At 33.1% G+C, this 21,395-nt stretch overlaps 2 non-coding genes across 2 annotated transcripts; both read right to left on the bottom strand.

Moving 5' to 3' along the window:
* Positions 1 to 15,796: 15,796 nt before the first annotated feature.
* TRNAS-UGA (transfer RNA serine (anticodon UGA)) lies at positions 15,797 to 15,878 on the bottom strand. Its single transcript has one exon. It is a non-coding gene; the product is annotated as a tRNA-Ser (tRNA).
* A 5,145-nt stretch (positions 15,879 to 21,023) lies between these two features.
* Positions 21,024 to 21,105, bottom strand: TRNAS-UGA (transfer RNA serine (anticodon UGA)). Its single transcript has one exon. It is a non-coding gene; the product is annotated as a tRNA-Ser (tRNA).
* Positions 21,106 to 21,395: the final 290 nt, after the last annotated feature.

The following is a 21,395-nucleotide window of genomic DNA, read 5'->3' as shown; positions in this document are numbered from 1 at the left end:
AGTCAATAAGTTTGACTCTACTTCAGGTAAAGTCCATTGTCTAACTCTATTAAGTTCCTACTTGGAGATTCTTATTACATGATATGACTGGGTCACATGTTGATGTTTGAAGAATCAAAGAAAAGTGAAGACACTTAAAGAAAGAATATGCTGAATCTGATCGCGTAGATGGATTTCTATCGCATAGTTTGAAGATCGGATTCTTGAGCTACTTCTTAGGAGTTATGATATATTGCTTAGGAATAGATAACAACAAAGTTTTCATGTGCTTTTGCACTGTAAGGATAGTTTTTTCCGCAAAATTTTTTAAAAAAAAAAGGAAAATTTTTGATTTTATTTATTTTAAAATATCCTTACAATGGCATTTGTGAAAATCTTTGTTGCTTATAAGATTCCATTAAGAGCAAGAGTGAAAATATGAATTTGATTCTTTCATTTGTGGTAGTGTCCAAATTTACCAAATAAGGAAAGATTCTCATCACCCAAGTTTCAGTTGGATAGAAACTTGGAATCATGCAAGTTGTATAGTATGATGAATGAGAATTTTCAACTTGGAAAATTAAGACTAGTTCCTTGTTCACATGTATATGTGAGTCAAGTGAAGGACTAAGGGATCAAGTACACATTCTTGTGCATTGATCAAGTCCACCATAAAAGATCGATAAGACTATTCGTCATGATTTACTAAGGCTTAGTAAATATGATTATACTTACAAGCTTAAGTATAATTCTGAGACATTGGAAAAGTTTCAATGTATGACAGAACGAATGAGAAGAATCAAATTAGGCAGAAGGATAAAAGTTTCTCAAATCTGAAAAGATGGGAGAGTACTTTAGTATCATGTTTTAAGATCATCTTAATGATTTTGAGACCTTATCACAATTCATCCTCTAAGTGCATTATGATAGTTAAGAAGAGGAGTTATGAATTGTTGAAGTGGTTAAATCAAGAAGATGATTCATACATCGTTCCAAAAACAATTCTTAGAGTTATACTCTAAGATTGTAACTTGAGTGACATGTCTTAAAAGATGTTTAAAAACACTTGTCAAATGTAAGAGTAAAAGTTTTCTACTCTTGTACATTTGAAATTGGTAATTTGTGATGTTTTGGATAAAACAAAGATCAACTAAGGCCAATTGTGTTAAGTGTCTGTCTTGATTAGAATCCACACTATCTCTTCAATATTTAGCAAGAAAGTCTTATAGGTCAAGGAGACAGTGGGAGTCTAAAAGATCCTGAAAGAATTTCAAGAACTAATCAAGAATAAAACCTGAGGTTCTTCACTAGCACACGACTTGAGGTTTATAACCTATCATGTTGACATATTCTGTGCCCATTCCAGTTAAAGTTGGCTTTGCATAGGAGTTCTGAAAGTTCTCAATTGGTTGCATAACAACTTGGAAGCAATGGCAGCCCCTGTATTGCCAGGTGGCAAGAAGTTAAGATTGCATAAGTTCAGTCCATATGAGTTTGGATTTGTCATTATCCTTGTCTTGTGACTATGGTTTTGACAATTCACATGGATAAGAACACATACACCATAAAATCTAAGGGTCATAAGGTTTCTCTCCGATTCATGAAAATGATGGTGAGGAAACACTTCCACCAAGTAGATTTGAAGCAGATGGCAAAATGTCTAAACAATTGAGACTATGATTACGACATCCCTTTTCATAGTTCTGAAATTGTTTAGACACACATGCATGCTATCTAAGGAAAGGTGTATGATTTTGATAAAGTTTTATCAAAGCATCTCGTATCAGAAATCTGAACTTTGGTAAGGAAGTCAATAAAGTATTGATTTCTAGAACTCCAGCTGATTTCTGAGTACATGTCAAAGCTAGTGGGAGCATAAGTGTTATGCTAATAATCATCATGTTAGTGGGAGCATGATAATTATTGTTAGTGTTGCAAGTTAGCAATGTTAATTATAGAAAACAAAAGTTTCAATTCGTGTGGCTGCAGGGATTGAAAAAGTTGTTTTGCTATAATTAAGGGAGAGGAAATTATACTTCATTTCAATTCTAAAAGCTTAGATTGAGATTTTAATCGTATTTAATCAAGGATATATATATATATATATATATATATATATATATATATATATATATATATATATATATATATGAATTTCATGTTGGAATGGCTCAACATAAGGAAATTCTATATATGGGTCGTATTTAATCAAGGATATATATATGAATTTCATGTTGGAATGGCTCAACATAAGGAAATTCTATATATGGGTCCATTATTTGCGTTCTAAAATTCGATTATGATTACGGCATCCCTTTTCATAATCTGAATTTTGAGAACTTGGCAAATTGAAATGGAAATATTATAGCAAAAGACTGGTTTAGTCTTTATGTGAGACATCATGAATCGTGTCCCATATGCTTCGGATATAGGATCGATTACATGTGCTATATTCATCCTTTCTAAAATTTTCCAAATGCCTAGGGCATTATGAAGGGAAAAGGTCTAGAATTGGATATGACTAAAATGATTAAGCAATTGTCGAGGACAATCTAAGGTTTACCAAAGATTGGTTGCTCAAGGACAGTTGGAAGTATAATGTTAATTCTGGAAGGACCATATTGACATAATCTGTAAGGAGGCAACTCTTGTTCAGAAGTGATAGTCAAAATGGAATATGGAAATGTTTCAAAGTTAGAAATTATTCAATCTGTGTAAGATTAGGAAACTTAATGAAAGAAGGATGTTTCCAAGGAGCTGATCTCCTTTGGAATGCTCTGTAATGATTGTTGTCAAGTCTTTCTGACTTCGTGCATAATCATTAAGAGGATCAATGCATATAAGTTTAGAATCTAACAAATTTTAGTAAATGGCATGAATTTGGAATTCTTGCATTTGTAGTAAGGATTTGGGACTGTGAAAAGAGGATCATTGGAGTGATGTTCAATTGATCTATTTTACAAAGTAAAGATCATAGACAAACATAGTATGCATACTTGGTGTATGGCATGACTAGTGTTTAGAAAACATAGTGTACATGCTTGGAGCATGGGACAACTATTGTTTTAAATTCAAGTATAAAGTTGATAAAACCGAAACAATGAATAATGAGTAATCAGTATGGTGATAAATAAAAGTGTTTATTTATATTCATAGGGTTTGATACCATATTTGATTCATTTATTCTTGTGTTTCACTTTGCATGTTTTGACTTCCAGAATAACTAAGTCGCTCTTCCTGAATGATTAAGTTATTCAAACCATCCATAGTCGGTCATATGTTGGAAGTAGATATGAATCAAGACTGTCATGGGTTGGTTTGTAGAGGTCCAAGTTGGTGGACAAAGTGGTGCTACAACACTCATGAGTGCTCATAAGTTCTGAGTATTGGATTCAACCCGCGCTCATTTGAATCACTTCATGGATTTTATCACGAGTGATCATGAGACGATAATATCTTATATTCTTCAAACCTAGAGATATGAGTTGTTACTATGAGTTGGTTATACATTGATTGCACGAAAACGCATTGGTAACTCGATGTTATAAAACGTGCCTTTGTGTATGATTCAACAAGTAATAGAACAAGCCATATGAGTCGAAGTTTATCCATTCCTTTTACCTTCGGGATAAAAGCGATATATGTGGGCCCCTTGATGATTTAAAGATGATACATGTGAGTGCTTGGCCAAGCCAGGACTGATTTGATTTGTTCAATCAGTCAGTCATCATGAATCGGAAATCGGGAAACAACAAATGGACAGAGAGAATGATTGATAATCCATGTCTCAGTCCATATGATATCTAGAATGGAGGAATATATGATCCCTTATCTAATGGACAAGTCATTGACAAAGGTCAGAGTTCATCGACAAGGTCAGAGTTCGACAGAAGCTTTTGAGAGCTACGATTGCTGATCGGTTCCTGAAGTCATACGCAATAATAGTTTTAGACTTATCTAAGTGGGAGACTGTTGGATTAATGTCTAAGTCCATAACTATAATTGGTAAGACTTGACCCGACCCGGCATGGTCCATTTGGGTTGCATGGCATCATGCATTTGGATAGACTATAATGAGAGAAATAACACTTAAGGTTGGTTAATATATTATAAGTTCTAATATATTAATAAGTTTATTTAATTAGTATTGATCAAGAATTAATTTGGAATTAATTAAGTGATCAAAAGGAGACTAATTAAATATATCGGTTGATTGTGTAAATCATTCATTCTTATATATGTGGGCTTGTGATCCAAGATTCCTTATGTTGGACTAAGTCCATGGGGTGACCCATGGATACTCCATGGAGGTTAAAATCCATGGAGCATAAGGAATGGGTAACGTTATGAGTTACATGGTGTAACCCTAATAGCCACCATATAAAAGAATCCCATGGCTCAAGAAATCGTGCACTAATGTGTGAGTGTGAGGGCTAGACGATTTCAAGGAGTGTTCAAGTTTCTCTCAAGTTATTCCAAGTGTATTTGGTGTTGTGTGAACCATTTGAGGTGTCACACTTGGGGCACTAGGCACTCAAACTTCATGAAGACATTCTACATCAAAGAGGTATGTATTCTATCTTGTTATATTTATTATTTTGTATGCTAGATTAGGATAATACCTTGGATGTTCATAATTGTATGTATAATAGAGAAAACATAGATCCAAGGTATTTAGGGTTGCATGTACACTTAGGAGTGTTAGAATGCTCATAACCCAACACTTACTTCGAACTAAAACATCATTTATAAGTCTTAATTTATGTAACGCCCGGACTCTGGTACGCATTTATTTACAAATTATTCTTGTTTGAAAGGCTACTCGACGAGTTGGAAGCCCCAGACTTGTCGAGTAGAAGTTAGTCTTGGACGCGGGATTCAGCCACCTACTTGACGAGTCAAGAGCTCTGGACTCGGCGAGTAGACCTTGCAGAGTGAAACCCTAATTTCAGGGTTTTGCACCCTATTTAAGCATCTTAATCCCCACCCCTTGGCCTCATTTACAGCCTCCTTGTCCCAAACCCTAATCCACGAAATCCTAGAGCATCTTGTGAGTGTGTGAGCCGTTTTTAAGCAATTGTTTGTGTTCTTGAAGCTTGGAGAAGAAGAAGGAGTTAGAAGGCTCAAATGGAAGAGAGTAGATCCAGAAACTACACTTCTTTGGCTACATTTTCTGGTAATCAAGTCTCTAACTTGATCATTCTTTTCTTAGATCTATTCACTTCCATTTTATGAGGGTTTTGGTTCAAAAACCTTGGTCTTTGGGATTTGGACGTCCCAAGTGACTTATATCTTAGATCTGGGATCTAGGAGGGGTTCCATGGCATAAAGGTGCAAACTTTATGACCATGGAGGCCCCATGCAAGCTTATAAGCACTTATATGGCCTTTTTAGCCCTAAGAGGCCATGCATGGAAGGAAAGCTAGGAGCTTTACATGTCTAACTGATGTTCACAACCTAGATCTAGTATATTGTGCCTTGGTTTAGGGTATTATGGCTTATGGACCAAGATTTATGTTCTAGAGAGTTAGGGTTTGAGCTAAACCCATTAAGAAGGACTAAGAGCGGGTAAAGTTGGAAACTTTACCCTTAAAAGTGTATTCCCAGTGGGTAGATGAAGTTTGGAGCTTGGATCTGAAGGTTAGGAGCTTAATCCATTGAGATGGCTCAATCAGACAAGGGAACTCGGTGAGTCCATGGAGGGACTCGACGAGTTGATGTGGTTTGTCCCGTTTTAGCTTAAGGTAGAACTCGACGAGTCGGTGAAGGGACTCGACGAGTTAAATCGGTTGATCGCGACTGTGAGTAGCCTGGAAACTCGATGAGTTAGGGGGGACTCGACGAGTTAGATCGCGATTTCAGGATATAGGACACGACGAGTTGATGGATCAACTCGACGAGTTGGGTCAACCAGAAGGTTGACTTTGACCCAAGCGTTGACTTTGACCAGGGGTAAAATGGTCATTTTACCATAGGAAGGATTATCAGATTTTGATTAAGTGTTATTATAAATTTGATAGCCGGGGAGTCGCCGGAGCAGCAGTCAGAGATTCCTCACTCGATTTTTCAGCAGTCAGCCTTGCGAGGTGAGTTTCCTTCAGTATGAATGGGTCTACGGCACCAAGGCCGGCCCGTAGTATGATTATGTTAGTAGCTGAGTGTGGGCGAGGCCCGTATCTCCCAGTTAGCCGAGTGTGAGCGGGGCCCGTATCTCATAGCTTAGTTTGATTATGGATATATGTCTGATTAATAGAATTAGTTATACCTGTTGTATGTGTGATACTTGTATGTATGCTTAGTAGCTGAGTGTGGGCAGGGCCCGTATCTCATAGCAGTTGAGTGTGGGCGGCGCCCGTAACTCATAGTAGCCGAGTGTGGGCAGGGCCCGTATCTCGTAGTAGATGAGTGTGGGTGGGGCCCGTATCTCAGATTCAGCGGAGTGTGGACATGGCCCGTATCTCCCAGTTAGCGGAGTGTGGACGGGGCCCGTATCTCCATGAGTGTGGGCGGGGCCCATATCTTTTAGTAACATGTTATATGTGTATGGTATGTGGTAGTTTAGGGAGACTCACTAAGCTTCGTGCTTACATTTTTCAGTTTTGGTTTCAGGTACTTCCGGTAACAAGGGGAAGGGCTCGGGATGATTGCAGTGCACACACCATTTGTTCAACCTGGGATGTTTATACTCTGATATTTTGATATACATTGATATGATGTTTGAGATATTATGACATGTGATACGGATAACTATGGTTTTATTAATAATTAAAAAAAACGAAATTTTTGGTCTGTATTTTTGGTATGTAAATTACAATTTAAAATTAAACAATACTATAATAAAATAAAATCAACTTCAAATAAAGTTTACTGATCATACGATACTATTATAACTTAGTAAATAAAATCAACACGAAATACATATATTAAACAATTAATATATAATCAATCATTCGAGCGATAAATACTTTAATTATGATTATGCTCTTGAAAGTAATTACGCACTCACATGGTTAAAGGTGAAAGACTTTTAGTTAAGTCTGTGCTCCGAATAAGACTTCAACTTTTTCTTTAAAAGAACCTAGATATATAAATATTACTACATTTAATTATTGTTTATATTATTCACGATTATAATTATAGTTTCTCAGATTTATTAATAATCCCGAACGAGCACTGACTTATATCTAATAAGAAACAACCAGGTAAGATCATATCGAAGGTAAGATCCGTTTGACATATAAAGATATATTGTTTGGAAAATCCACTATAAACACCTCACTGATCTGGCGTAGACATCGTTCCTGTAAATAGATCGATCAATATAACGATTTGTATTACTGATAAATCTTATTTATAAGTTCATAATAACGATTATAAACATAAATATAAGTTATACTTAAAGTACGGTAAACATAACTCAACTTATAGGTTGTTTAACGAAAAACCGAAAATTGAGCGAGCAAAACTTTGAAACTGAAAGCTCTATTTCTTCGGGCTCTCTACTACTGTAGAGCTTCGCTACTAACACCTAATAACTACTAGAATCGTGCATCGAGGGTTCGGGAGAGTTTGGGAGTGTTTTGGATGAATTTGGTACATAAATAAACTAGAAAACACATATATTTATGAGTTGTTTCTAACGACCCAAATTATTACCGTCAACGGTGTTAGCTTCCGTTACACGAATATTTATTTTCATGGGATTATTTCAATTTTAAGGTTATATAATGAGATAAATTAAATAAAAATGACATTATTTAATATCTAAAAGAATTGCACAATAATTAAGAGGAAATAATTTAAATTGATTTATGGAAAAAAAATAAGGCAAATATAATTCATTAAAAGCGTATAAATGAAACTAAGGGGATGAAGTGTTATTAAAAGAAACTTGAAATGTTATGTTATCTAGGGTTGGGGTAGGGTGTGTATAAAGCCGAAATTTGAGGGATCAAGTAGTGAATTTCGGTTTTAACCTACATGGCAATATAGAACGACCATACTTCTGTCCGTTTCCTCCTTGGATAGAACGTACGCATCAAGAGGCTACAAAAAAATTGATTTCCTTGGTCTGTTGTTGTTTGCGTCGACCAATAAAAAAATCAATCACGAGGAGAGAGGGGCAAGGCAGGAGGTTGACGAGGTGTTGGGAGCAGTGTGCTCAGTCGATAGAGAAGAAAAGTCAATCGTGAAGAGGGTTGAAATTGGGTGCGACGATTGAAAGTCAAAGGAGAGGGATAGGTCGACAGATCTGGATTGGAGTTTCAATGGAAGATAGAATTGATCATTCTAATTGGTAAGTGAAAGTTCTAGTAACTGGATTAGAAATTTGATGTTGAATTGCTTCCATTGGTGTTAATAGTCTTGTGTTCTTTCAATTCAAATCATACGATTCCTTGCGGGTTCGATTGTGGTTGGAAAGTTAATCAACCAATCTTGGTTAAGTTCATGAGTCTCCACGCTTATGTGTTCTTGTTCCAATTACTTGATGAGATAGTTGAAATCATGAGTCAAATTGCCTCCTTTTGGTGATATGTTTCTTATTTTTCGAATCACCCAATGTTGTAGTTTTCTATGTATGATATTTCTACATAAAAGACTATGTTTTAAACCATCAAAAAGGTCTTCAAAACATTCCCAAAATGTCTCTATATGTTGCTTAATGGTGGAGGAAACTCAATCCTTTAATGGTGTCTTCTATTTAAGCAATGTACTTTGTTTTTCCTTAAAAGCAATGTACTTTGAGTCATGGTTTGAGATTGAAATTATTCTTTTGACTCCTCAACATGTTGCTACTGTTAAGAACTCATTTTTTTTATCTTTATAGTCTTTTTTGGTTATGGCTTAATAGGTTAAGTTGTCAATTAACCCTTAAATTTCAAAGATGGGAAATTTAGGAAAATTCCTATTTTATTCATGTTTTGAAAAATATAGAAAAATCATTGGGAGTCGAATTTAGGATCCGTAAACTGTCAAAGTTTAAATTTTGAGTCTAGTTTGTCCGTGATTTTTCCCAGGACCAGATGTTGTCTCTAACAAATGTGAAAATCTTTATTTTTACTGACTGGTCAGAAATTAGCTGCATTGATATCCCATTTTGTAAAATCCATATAAAATTGTAGAAAAATCGTATTCACTTGTGCGAGTGTCCCTGGAAATCTAAAGGTCTAAAATAATGAAATAGGGAAAAATATTGTATCTTGTGGAGGCCTAGGTGGTATTAAAATGACCTTGAACAGGCTGTTGTTCCATGTCAAAATCTTGAACTTTGGTCTAGAAGTTTGTCTATATGTTTAGGGCATCCTACTTTCAACATTGTTGTGTCATCTATTTGGTATTTCCAATAAACACTCAAAATATTTCTTAATATCCTCAATATATATTATTTGGGTGTAAAATGGATTAATTATAAGTTATTTCCCTTAATCTTGAAGTTTATGGTGATGTTGATAAAAACTTGCATAGCTGGACAGAATTGTTAATGTGTCTTGCAAGGGTTGTAGAGGTCATTCTGAGCCGAATTAGACAAAATGACCAAAAGAACAAATTTGTAGGAAATCGAGTCTAGTTTTCAGAAAGTCCGGAATCAGCTCAATAAGAGTTACAGATTCTTTTTATGCTTAAAACACTGAACATGGGTCGGGCTGAGAAATTATAAAAAAATATATAAAAATTGGTATTAAAGTTGTATTTTTCAAAAATGTACTTGGTTTGTTAATTTCTTGTTATGTGTGGTTTTTTAGGTGAATCCTTGAGAACTTCAAGTAATTTCAATACTTGGAGTAGAATGAGATTTTCATCAAGGCTAAAGGTGAGTTCATAGTTTTAACTCACTAAGGTTGCATAATTGAAATGTCTAATCCGTAGACTGTGATTTGATTCACAATAGGATGACCATGTATTTACTTGTGCTTGATGATGATATGATATTTGTGATGCTACTATATGCTTTGTGCTATTGTCATGTTATGAGTTAATTGCTATGTTGCTCACACTTTGATGAACTTGAAGCATATGACATGCTAGCTTAAGTTGGTTGGAATAATGATGTATGACTGTGATTTGATGTGTTGTTTATGAATATAATGCATGTTTTAATACACACTTATATGGTATGAATTACATGCTTTACTTAATGTATAAATGATTTTTCGGGGTTATGCGTAGAGGGTTTTGGGTAGTTTATGATCTTTGCCTAAAACCTTATCCAGATCATTGAGGATGCCTACTAGGTTGAAAGAGTGCCTGTAGGAAGAGCTATAGCCACAAAGGTTATTAGTTTCCAGTCTTTCTAGATGGTTGTGTGACACATGGTTTGCAAGTACTTCAGTGTTCATGGGCTGGAGTGATGTTGGTCCCTCGTTCGCGGTCAGCGCAATCATCATGTGGGAGTCGGGAGGTCTTGCGGTAGAATTGGCACCGTTTGTACCGAATCCTGAACGACACTGCGGGGTACTTGTACTTTGCAAATTCATAGTAGCGAAAGTGGAGTCACGGGGTTGGTGTTTCGGGTGGAAGTCATAATCCACTTAGAGCATTCGGCTGACCGTGCACACAAGTAGTGAACATGGTGTTTCTCTTAGGCTAGGTAGCACTAAGGAACACTTTTCTATCAGTCGGTTGGATATATATATATATATATATATATATATATATATATATATATATATATATATAAAATAAAAGGTTGAATAAATAAGAAAAGGTTGGTTTCACATTAAAAGGCTGAATATATAACAAAAAGTTGGTTATATATTAAAAGGTTGAATATGTAACAAAAGGTTGGTAATTAATAAAAGATTGAATAAACAAAGGTTGCTTATATATGAAATGTGATTATTTATTTGTTATGTGGTTATTTATATGGCATTCGGTTGATCATATATGTATGAGGTATATTTACGATTGAACTTATATGCATGTATGTGGTGGGATATGTGACTGATTAATTATGATATACGGTTGCTTGCTAAGTGTTATTTGTCTATCATTTGTATGATTCATCATAAAGTGAATAATTGACCAATTTGGGGTTTATATGTTTTATCTGCAACTTTTATGAACTCACTTAGCAGGGGCTGACACTTGTATCTTTTCTTTTTTGTGCCTTATGATTGGTGCAGACAACTTAGGAGTTTGGTTGTGGTGAGAGGGGTTACTTGTGTTGGATTTGGTGTCTAAGCCCATAACTGTAACTGGAATGTACTTGACCCGATTGTAGCAAGGTCCTTTTGGGTTGCCTTCATCAGTGCAATTTGATAGGATGGACATTTGAGAATAAGGTTATTTGTGATTTATTAATATATTATAAGTATAATATATTAATTGAGAAACCATATTATTTAATTAGTATTGATCAATAATTAATTTGGAATTAATTTTGTGATCAAAAGAGACTAATTAAATATATAGGGATTGATTATGTAAATCAATGATTCTTATAGTGTGGGCCAATGATCCATGATTGTTTAGATGGGCTAAATCAATGAGATAATCCATGGATAGTCCATGGAGGTTTAACCCATGGAGCATAAGAATGTGAAAGGTCATGGAGCATTAGGGTTTGCATGAATGTAACCCTAGCTTAGTAACACTATAAAAGCATACCCCTAGTCCCAAAATCGGCTACCCCCATTCATTCTAAGAGAGTGAAGTTGATTTTTTGCTAAGTAACTTATTCTCTCAAGCCTCCTCTTGCATTTGGTGTTTGTGAACCATTAGAGGCATCACATTTGAGGTGCTCAAGCTTTTGAAGGCCAAGAACTACAAGTCCTATTAAGAGGTAAGTTATCTAACTAGTTGTATTGTTCAATTGTTCAATTGTATGCTAGTTAGGGAGAATGCTTTGGAAAAATTGAAAATGCATGTATAACTAGAGAAAACATAGATCCAAAGCATTTAGGGTTGCATGTATACCATAGGAGTGTTATAGTGCTCAAAACCCAACAACTTATGGGTAGTAGATTTTGATTATTGATACCACTCTTGGACAAGTTTTTGATTATTTACTTCAAAATACTTTTGCTTCTGCTACATTTTAATTGGTTTGGAATTATGTTTGAATTTTGAAGTAACGTTGTGGTTTGAAAATGTTTCAAATTAAAAACTAAGTCTTCCGCTAACGTATTCCGTTAAAGATTGTTTTAAAAAAATTATGGTAAAATCACGACTTTACATTGTTTTAGGGGGCGCGTTGTGCTTTGTCACGTGTCACAATCTGGTCGAAAGGCTTGTGGACTAAGGGTCTTCTTTGATGGTGTCAAGTGTCATCCATAGGGTGGAGCCACGTGTCGGCATACCCTCGGTCGAAATTTAATATATTTTTTAAAAATCATATTTTTCGCATACGGACTCCGTTTTCGATGGTTTTTTATATCCACACTTTCGTATCGACGAGTACTATCACTTTCATTCAGACTTCGTCGACTACTTCTCATTTGATTTTTTGTTTTACGGTCCAAAGAGGCTTAAATTGTAAATAACGTTGTGAAATGCATAATTTTTTCATACGAGCTCCGTTTTCGATGTTCTTTATATCCTTACTTTTGTATCGAAGAGCACCACAACTTTCATTTAGATTATTTTGTCTCACGAGCAACTGATTTTCAATTTGATTTTTATGATGCTTATAGTTGTATCGTGTCGAACTCAAAATTTCGAAAAATCAAAACTTACTCATACGAAGTCAGATTCATTTAGATCATTTATCCTAAATATGAGTTTATTTTTAATTGTTATTTTTATATTTTTGTTACGTTTTTAACCGTATTTTTATACAAATATTATATCATTATAATGTTTTTCCGTATAACATAAATACAACACTATATACAAAGAATACTTCGTAAACACATAGCTTGTAAGAAAATTTCTCATTTATTTATTTATTTATAATACAATTTACATTAATTTGATAACGTAAATGAGGGTTTATCTACGATATGTTTAACGAAAACTGTGAGCGTTTAATCAACCTACTAGAGGTGGCACAATTAAGACAAGTATTCAACAGTTAGATTAGAGTGATCCTAAGATCATTATAACACCTTGGAATGGTTATAAAAAGAGAATGCGTAAAGATACAAAAGGCCGACATAGGGATAAGATAAAGATAACACATAACATAACATATCCAACCGAGGCTAAGCCTATTATGGATCATAGCTATGTTTATGCCTAGGTGATATCCTAGTATGCCTCCCATATATTTGATGTTCTCCCACCCCTTTAGACTATGGAATTTGGCATAATTTTATTGAACTTTATAATATTTATATGGTTTTAGTTCATCCATAAGTATAAGTGGTCGATCCATACATCTAGTACTATATTGTTGGATAATTATTTTGCATGTGTACGAATACATGTAAAATGGGTATATTATAACTTTATTAGTCCACTGCTATTTTGTATTTGAAGATGACATATATATGTAAACTAACTAGAATAAGGCTAGTATAATTTATAGGTGTAGTAAACTAACTTAACAATCAATATTAGAGTATATTAGTCATTTGATAAATTATTTTTGGATCTAAGCTTTATGTGAAGTGATGTTTCTTATCGAGTCAAACTGCCTTAGCGGGTGTTTGATATCCCTTTTATTGAGTCTAGTAAAAGGCTAACTCTGACTCAATCTGAGTCAGAGCGTTTGATACCACCAACTAAATCCTCTTACTCAATCATTGTATCTCTTACCTGATAAGTTCAAAAACATAGTTGACTGAGAAAAGAACCCCATTTGCCTTTATCATCCGTCGATCTATCGTTCAACTGCTCTCCTCAACCCTGTTACTCTCTCAAAGTGATATCTTAACTCCTCCTCAACTCGATGATTGACACACCGATCAAAAGGGTCAATTCCACAAGGTGGATTTCAATCGATTCTACAGGGTCGATTTTAATCGATTTCATGATTCATCTTGGTGTTCGGCTCCTTATAAGATCCTTCCATCTCCCTCGAGCCCTTCAGTCTTTGGTGTTAGCTTCATTAGTACTGAAATCGATCTGCTTAATTGATTCCTTAAATATTGATTGTCGTGTATTGGGGGTTTACTCATTCATTTCCTTCATCACCCTTTTATTGTGTTCCTACGATTTGCAAGACCCGTGTTTTGTTTTTTGTTGTATTTCTTGTATAAAGATTTACAGTTCTAGATTCAATTTGGTATTAGGAACTAAAATCTTTGTACATTTGTTATGTGTAACAGACAACTCACCTATGACTTCCTACTCAGAGGTCCTTCTTTATTTCTAAATCTCAATCAGGTAAACTATTTATGTTGGATTTGTTTCATACTCTCATTGTTCTAAAGTTCTGCTTCATACAATTGTTTTGTCTTTTTGTTAATGTAATTAGCTCATATCTGATAACTCGTGTAATAATATGAAACATATTAAACGTTTCTGAATGTATGTTTTAGAACACTCTCAAGACGTTTGTGAATGCATAGCTACAATGAATAGGATCAAGAGTTGTAACTTTGTCCCTTGTTCAGATCTTGACCATGACTTGTTAGCATATTTATCGTTGTTTTTATGATGAATGCATATTTTAGAACACTCACAGTTTATTTTTTTAACCGTTTGGTTCATGCTCACACTTTTACAAAAAAAAAATCACAAATGTCCAATTATAGTATAGAATCCTTACTCAATATGCAACAATTTTAACATGTTTTCCATAATGGATCATTGTTGTCCAGTCTTCCAAAATCCGATTTTCCATCTCTATTATCATTGTTGTTTTACAGACTTCTTAATTATTTATATTTAATTTGGATTTTGCAAAATATTTTATATAAGTATTCATCGATTGTATTAAGATATTGTATCAAATAAATACATTTTATTTACCACAAAACATAGCATAATGGTAAAATGGTCATTTTCAGCAATCAACACAACCATTCAAATACGTAGTCAAACAACATAGTTTCAAGCAGAGACATATATAGTCAGAGCTTCAGACCCAGTTAGGTTATGACCAAGTCAGATCTGACTTGGTCAACAACTATCAAACAACCCCTTAGTGACTAAATAATATTAAATCATTAGTCAATTCCCTTCCATAGTATCAAGATTAGTTAAAAAAGAAGACCAAGTTAGAGAAATGAAGATCAATTTAGGGATGACAATTACTGACACGAAACTACAAATTCTTTTACGTACATTTAGTAAAGGATTTATGATGGATTAGTGACGAATTAGGGGCTTATTTTTAATTTTCACACATGTCCTTCAAAATCAACGAAATAGCCCTACTCCACATGATATGGTATAATCGTCATCATTCTACATGTGAATTGTTGACATTTGAAAATCACATTTTATATATAAATTACAAATGAGTTACCCATCGCAATATACAAAATGACTTTTACTTTTCTTAGTAAAATACCAAAATATTCCTTAAACGTCAGCAATATACAAAATGACTTTTACTTGTTTTGTGAAATACCAAAACATTCCTTAAAATTTTAATCTTCTCCCATAAACCAAATTCAATAGCTTTTCCAATAACAGTTGAATCAAATCATAGATTTGCGATTGACTCACTCAAGGCTACTTTTTGAGTTTTTTCCATTATAAAGTGAATAATGGCAACCACTAAAGTTCTTTCCATATATGCATGATATATGGAAGAATATTATAATAAGCCAACAATTAAGTACCTTCACCATATGAAGACACCTATCTCTATGTTGTAGCCTGCTACTGAAACTGTGCAGCATCATATTTATCGTCCTTCTTGCATAAAAAGATTTATACATGAAAAAAAGGATAAGTGTAATCAGAAGAAAAAAAAAAGAGAATTCGTCGACAGCAGGGTTCGAACCTGCTCGGGCGAAGCCCAATAGATTTCAAGTCTATCTCCTTAACCACTCGGACATATCGACTTTTGTGTTATTTGAAAGTTTTTAATTTATAAAAACTATAAGTATCTAATGTCTCGTATCATTCTGTATAATATCTGAAATCCATTAATTATCAATAAATCGTGTGTTACTATCCTTGAAGATAATCTGTAACTTCAAAAATATATAAAGGATAATGGGCAAAGTCCTCTAAAAAGCAACGTAGCTATGAATTTATTATGATATAGGCAACACTTTTTAGTTTTTACCAATATGAATCTTATAATCTTTTAACCAATATTTACATTATACAAAAGAAACCTATAAATAGATGATGCGTCACACGTTGTCATTTCATTGTCCACCTTATCGAACATGATGACAATATCTTTTAAAGTTCACATTATTATTATTATTATTAGTATTATTATTATTATTATTATTATTAAAACCTCAAATCTCAACAATAGTCTATTTAAATCTTGATACGTCCTTATGTTGAGGACCCTTATTCACAAATAGAAAAGATGTCGAGTTCACATAGTACTCATTGGCCTAATCCGTAAGGTTTACTTGTAAAGTTGAGGGTTAATCTTAAACCAAAGAACTTCTAGCCCAACGATATCCGGTGTTGTCCTACCTCTTTGAGGTCGAGAGTTCAAGTCACACTGTGGACATAGGTAAAATAATTTAGAAGTAGTTTAGTATATATTTGTATTTGCCATTCCAAACAAATATCCGATATAATTAGCTACCGTATGAAACTTACACATCGTTTGAATGGAGCTTTACGCGTCAAATAATGTGAAGAAAAATTAAAAGAGCCACCCTTATTGAAGGCGGCTGAGAAATCATGGGATAAAAGTGGGATATATTACAACTTCAAAAGTTCTAAACCAAAAATTATATTAGCAACCTTAGAGCAATTCCAACCAACTTCTGTTTATCATCATTTTTGTATTTTAGAGGCCAAGAATTCTCCAACCAACCTTCAAATTTAACATTATTTTTGTGTAGGGTTCCTCTTAACACCAAATATGAATTTCAAATATACAGGTCTTTAAAAAACACCATTTTAATGGTTGGTTGGAGTTAAATCACCATTTTGATATTAAACAATCACTATTTTTGTGTTATGTGGTTAGAGAAGCTCTTAGGAAATATATGTATTCGATCGAGTATTATTTGTGTAATTTTTGGTTGAAAAGAGCAGTGGTATTTTGGGTTTTCTTTTAGTATGATGAAATAAAAATAATAAAGAAGTTGAATCAACAACATAATGAAATGGGCAAAATACTATTAATAAATACTTAAATGGAAAACTAAATCTTTCTAAGTTCAAACATTTGTTTGTTATTAATAAATACTTAAATGGAAAACTAAATAAAGTAATTTTTTAAACGGCGGGTTAGTGGTTAGCAGTTAGTATCACGAAATTGTTTACGCAAGGGTTAGAATTCGAGACCTTCAATCTAAGAGGCAAAACATCTACCAAGTGGGCTAGTCCCACACTGGCCTAAATAAATAAATAAGTAATTTTGATAAATAAAAAAAATGTTATTTTATAAAAATAAATGTAGTTAAATAAGATAAATCTTTAAATAAGTTATATATAATTAAAAAAGGCTAGCTAGCAGCTACCCAAAACAAAAAGAGAACAATTAGTTCATGAGCGGATTTTGAAGCCACCCGGTTATAGTTTTCTTAACTTTACGGTTCCTACTACAAAACCAATTAAAAGAAAACGAGACAATAGAATCAAACATCAACTCTTTCTTGTACTTCACGATCCCAAAAACTAACGCATTCCGATAAGTCCAAAGAACCCAAATTAGAGTAGCACAAGTCGTCTCAATGATCAATCTCCGAGCATTTGCAACAGCTTGACTATCAATCCACTCAAAAACATCTTCAATAGAGTTAAAGGATGGCACCGTCAGATCTATCCATCTAGCAAACTTAAGCCATAATTGACGAGCCATCGAACACTTCAAAAATAAGTGAACACCATCTTCTATCACCTCCCCACAACATGGACATAAAATAGTAGATAAATCAATTCCCCGATGATGAAGGTTACTCCTCGTCGGTAAGCGATTAAGGATAAGCCTCCATATAAAAATATTAATTTTTATAGGAAGAGAAATATTCCACCTGGTAGGACTATCACCCATAGAAAGCGACATGAGGTCTAAACGAGATCTAGCAGACTTGACGGAGAACATGTCTTCCACCCCAAGAGACCATCTCCACGAGTCTATTCTATCTGTAATATGAACCGAATCCAACATCTCATGTAATTGCTGAAGATGGGATTCCAACACTCCCCCACTTATCGAAATACGTATATAAACATATCTTATTTCGTTCAAAATACGTATTATATACTTTGCAGTTAGTCAAGAAAGAATTACCTTTAATCTAAAAAAAGTTACAAAATAAAAAGATATATACCATGAAATCATTTAGATGATGTTTTACTTCCTATGGGTCATGTGTTGTATAGATGGAATAGGTTTGTGCCAATTAAAGTGAATGTTTTGGTTTGAAGGATTGCTTTGGATAGGTTACCTACTCGGGTTAACTTGGAGATTAGAGGGGTTGATATTCCCTCTACTAGATGTCATATGTGTGATAAGGACTTGGAGTATTCAAATCATGTGTTTTTTAAATGTGAGTTAACGAAAGAACTATGGAGTCGAATTGCAGGATGGACGGATTTACATATGCCTTTGTTTGGTTTGCTACAAGAGGTTTATGATTGGTTGGATGCTTTATCGATGCAAGGGAGGCAGAAAGAGAAGATTTTTGCAATTCTATGACTATGTTATGGGTTTTATGGGGTTATAGAAATGCGATGGTCTTTCGCACTAAAAAATATAGAAAAGATGCTCTTGTTGATATCGTTAAATTGTATTAATTTAATTGGTATTGTGTTAGGAACCGTAAAATGTCTAGGGATTGGAATGTTTGGCTTCAATTCCCTATCAACTTGTAATTGGTTTTTGCTAGCTCCTTGCTAGCCTTTTGTTTGTTCTTCCTTTATAATAAATGTCAGTTTTTAAAAAAAAAAGATACCATGAAATCATAAAATATAATTATAATAAATAATATTTCTATTAATTTTTTATAAATAAAAATTATTTGATTGAAATTAAAAAAAAATATTAATTAAAGATTAAATGAATACAAGTAATTTTTATCATATTATTTCCTTAAGCAGTTAAACAAAAAACACTTGTACTAATGGAATGAAAATCATAACCACAGGAGAAAAAATAGCATTTTTGTGAGTAACGTTTCATTCAATTACCTTGTAACAACCAATATTTTTTTTCATTACATCCATTACGTTTCATTCCATTACACAAGCGAAACGTAGAACACAAGTATGTTTCATTCGGTTAGGGTTAATGATCTAGAAATGTAATAAGGTTTTAATTTTGTCTATATTAGGTCGTTAAGTTGTCTTTTTGTATATATATTACACGTACATTGATGTTATAACCGTTTAAATGACGTCTCTTTTACCATTTCAAATGACCGCATTTAAACGGTCATAACAACTATATTGGTGTAATATGTACAAAAAATACCATAGGTTGGACAAAACCTTATTAACCTCCCAGGTCATTAACACTTACAAACTTTTAGAATAATTATATTAATGGACCTTACGATCTACAAAAAATCATAAATTTAGTATTTAGTTTTTTTTTTTTTTATACGGATAGTCTTGTGGTCCCAACTCCGAGTTGAATGGTTGTTTGTAATGACTTAAATACTAATTTTAATATTTTTATCATTTCATTTAACTTTTTTAAAATTTATATTAGTATCTAGTTAGATAACTTCATCATTTCATCTTCTCTTTTTAGTCACCCATTCACCACAACGGTTTCAATTAAAATGTTACATAACAATTTTTTTGTTATTTTTTTAAAAAAAAAAACCTAATAATAGTCAAAGTCTTAATGATTAAGGCTATGTTTGACGTGTCACAACTAGTTGATAAACTCGCTTATTTTTTGATTTTTTTTTAAGTTATTATGTTTGGCAACCAATATATAGCTTACAAGCTAGCGTTTTAAAAAGCAATTTAGACTAGTTTGTTAAGAGTTTTTTTAAAATTTTCCAAATATACCACTTAATTAATTATAGAAAACATATTTTTTAAATGCCCGTTTATGTCATTATATAAGTTTTAGATAGCTTATTATCCAGTGGTGGAGTCATGATCAAAGTAAATGAGTATCCCCGACAAATAAAGGGGTATCCTCGACAAATCTTGTATCTCTAATCTCCTTTAGAAGGGTTAAGGACCTACAAGAGTAATAAGGTTTTAAATTTGTCCACGTTAGGTCTTTAAGGTCTTCTTTTGTACATATTACACCAATATGTTACAACCGTTTAAATATCGTCATTTTAACGTTTAAAGAGACGATATTTAAATGGTTATAACAACCATATTGTTGTAATATGTACGAAAAAACCCTTAAAGACCTAATATGGATAAACTTAAAACCTTATTACCCTTATAGGTCATTAACCCTTTCAAAACTAAATACCAAACACTACCCTTGTGACATTTGAATCGATAAAAAGTTAAAAACTAAATAAAAGAGATTCGATGCAAAAGAAAAAAAACACTTAATTGAACATAAATGAAAATAACATGGCAACCATATGGCAGCGGAGCGAAGTCAATCAGGAAAAGTCACTTCAACAATTTTTATGATCAACAAAAAATTAAAATAAATAACCATGTTTTTTTGTTAATAGTTTCTATTGTATGCATAAAAACTTAAAATATATTCTTATTTAATAGATAAAAAAACTGAGTATGAACTGTTCGATTAAATAACAAACTATCCAAAATATTATACTTTGTAGACGAAAAGATGACACATGTTCTCAAATTTATTAATTTATAAATATCCAAAAAAATTAACAGCATTACTATAAGAATAATTATAACCCGAAAAATTCGTTCTATCCTTTTCGTATCGAGAATTTGATTACAAATTCTTTACTAACTACTACATAAAATCAAGCTTAAAAACTTTTCTTTTTATTGGTGAAAAATTAAACATTAAATATTTCCCTTTTATTGGTTGCAACTTTAATTAGACGTGATAGAAAATCAAATTCAGGACGGGATTATAAAAAATACATACAAAAAGAAATCGTCGACAGCAGGGTTCGAACCTGCGCGGGCGAAGCCCAATAGATTTCAAGTCTATCTCCTTAACCACTCGGACATATCGACATTTGTGTTTAAAAATCTGAAACAGTTTATTTAACAGGTAAAGTTAATTACATTGGTAAAGTTTTGGAGGAAAAATATAAGACTCGAATTAGAAATATTCCTACAAAATTGTTTTTACTTTTTACGAAATGTGATGCTATACGAAACTTATCAGGTATCACTAGTTTCTTCTTATGAAATTAACCGAATACCATTTATGGTAAACAACACGTGATGTTGATTTGTTTTTTTCTTTATTTTTGTTAAATAATATTTTAAATATCGAAAAATTAGTCAAATAATTTTTCCTT

Source organism: Lactuca virosa, chromosome 3 (genome assembly GCF_052849685.1).
Source record: "Lactuca virosa cultivar CGN04683 chromosome 3, Lactuca_virosa_CGN04683_v6, whole genome shotgun sequence".
NCBI classification, from domain to species: Eukaryota; Viridiplantae; Streptophyta; class Magnoliopsida; order Asterales; family Asteraceae; genus Lactuca; species Lactuca virosa.
Note: the sequence above shows the minus strand (reverse complement) of the source record. Positions and strands in the feature narration are given on the sequence as shown.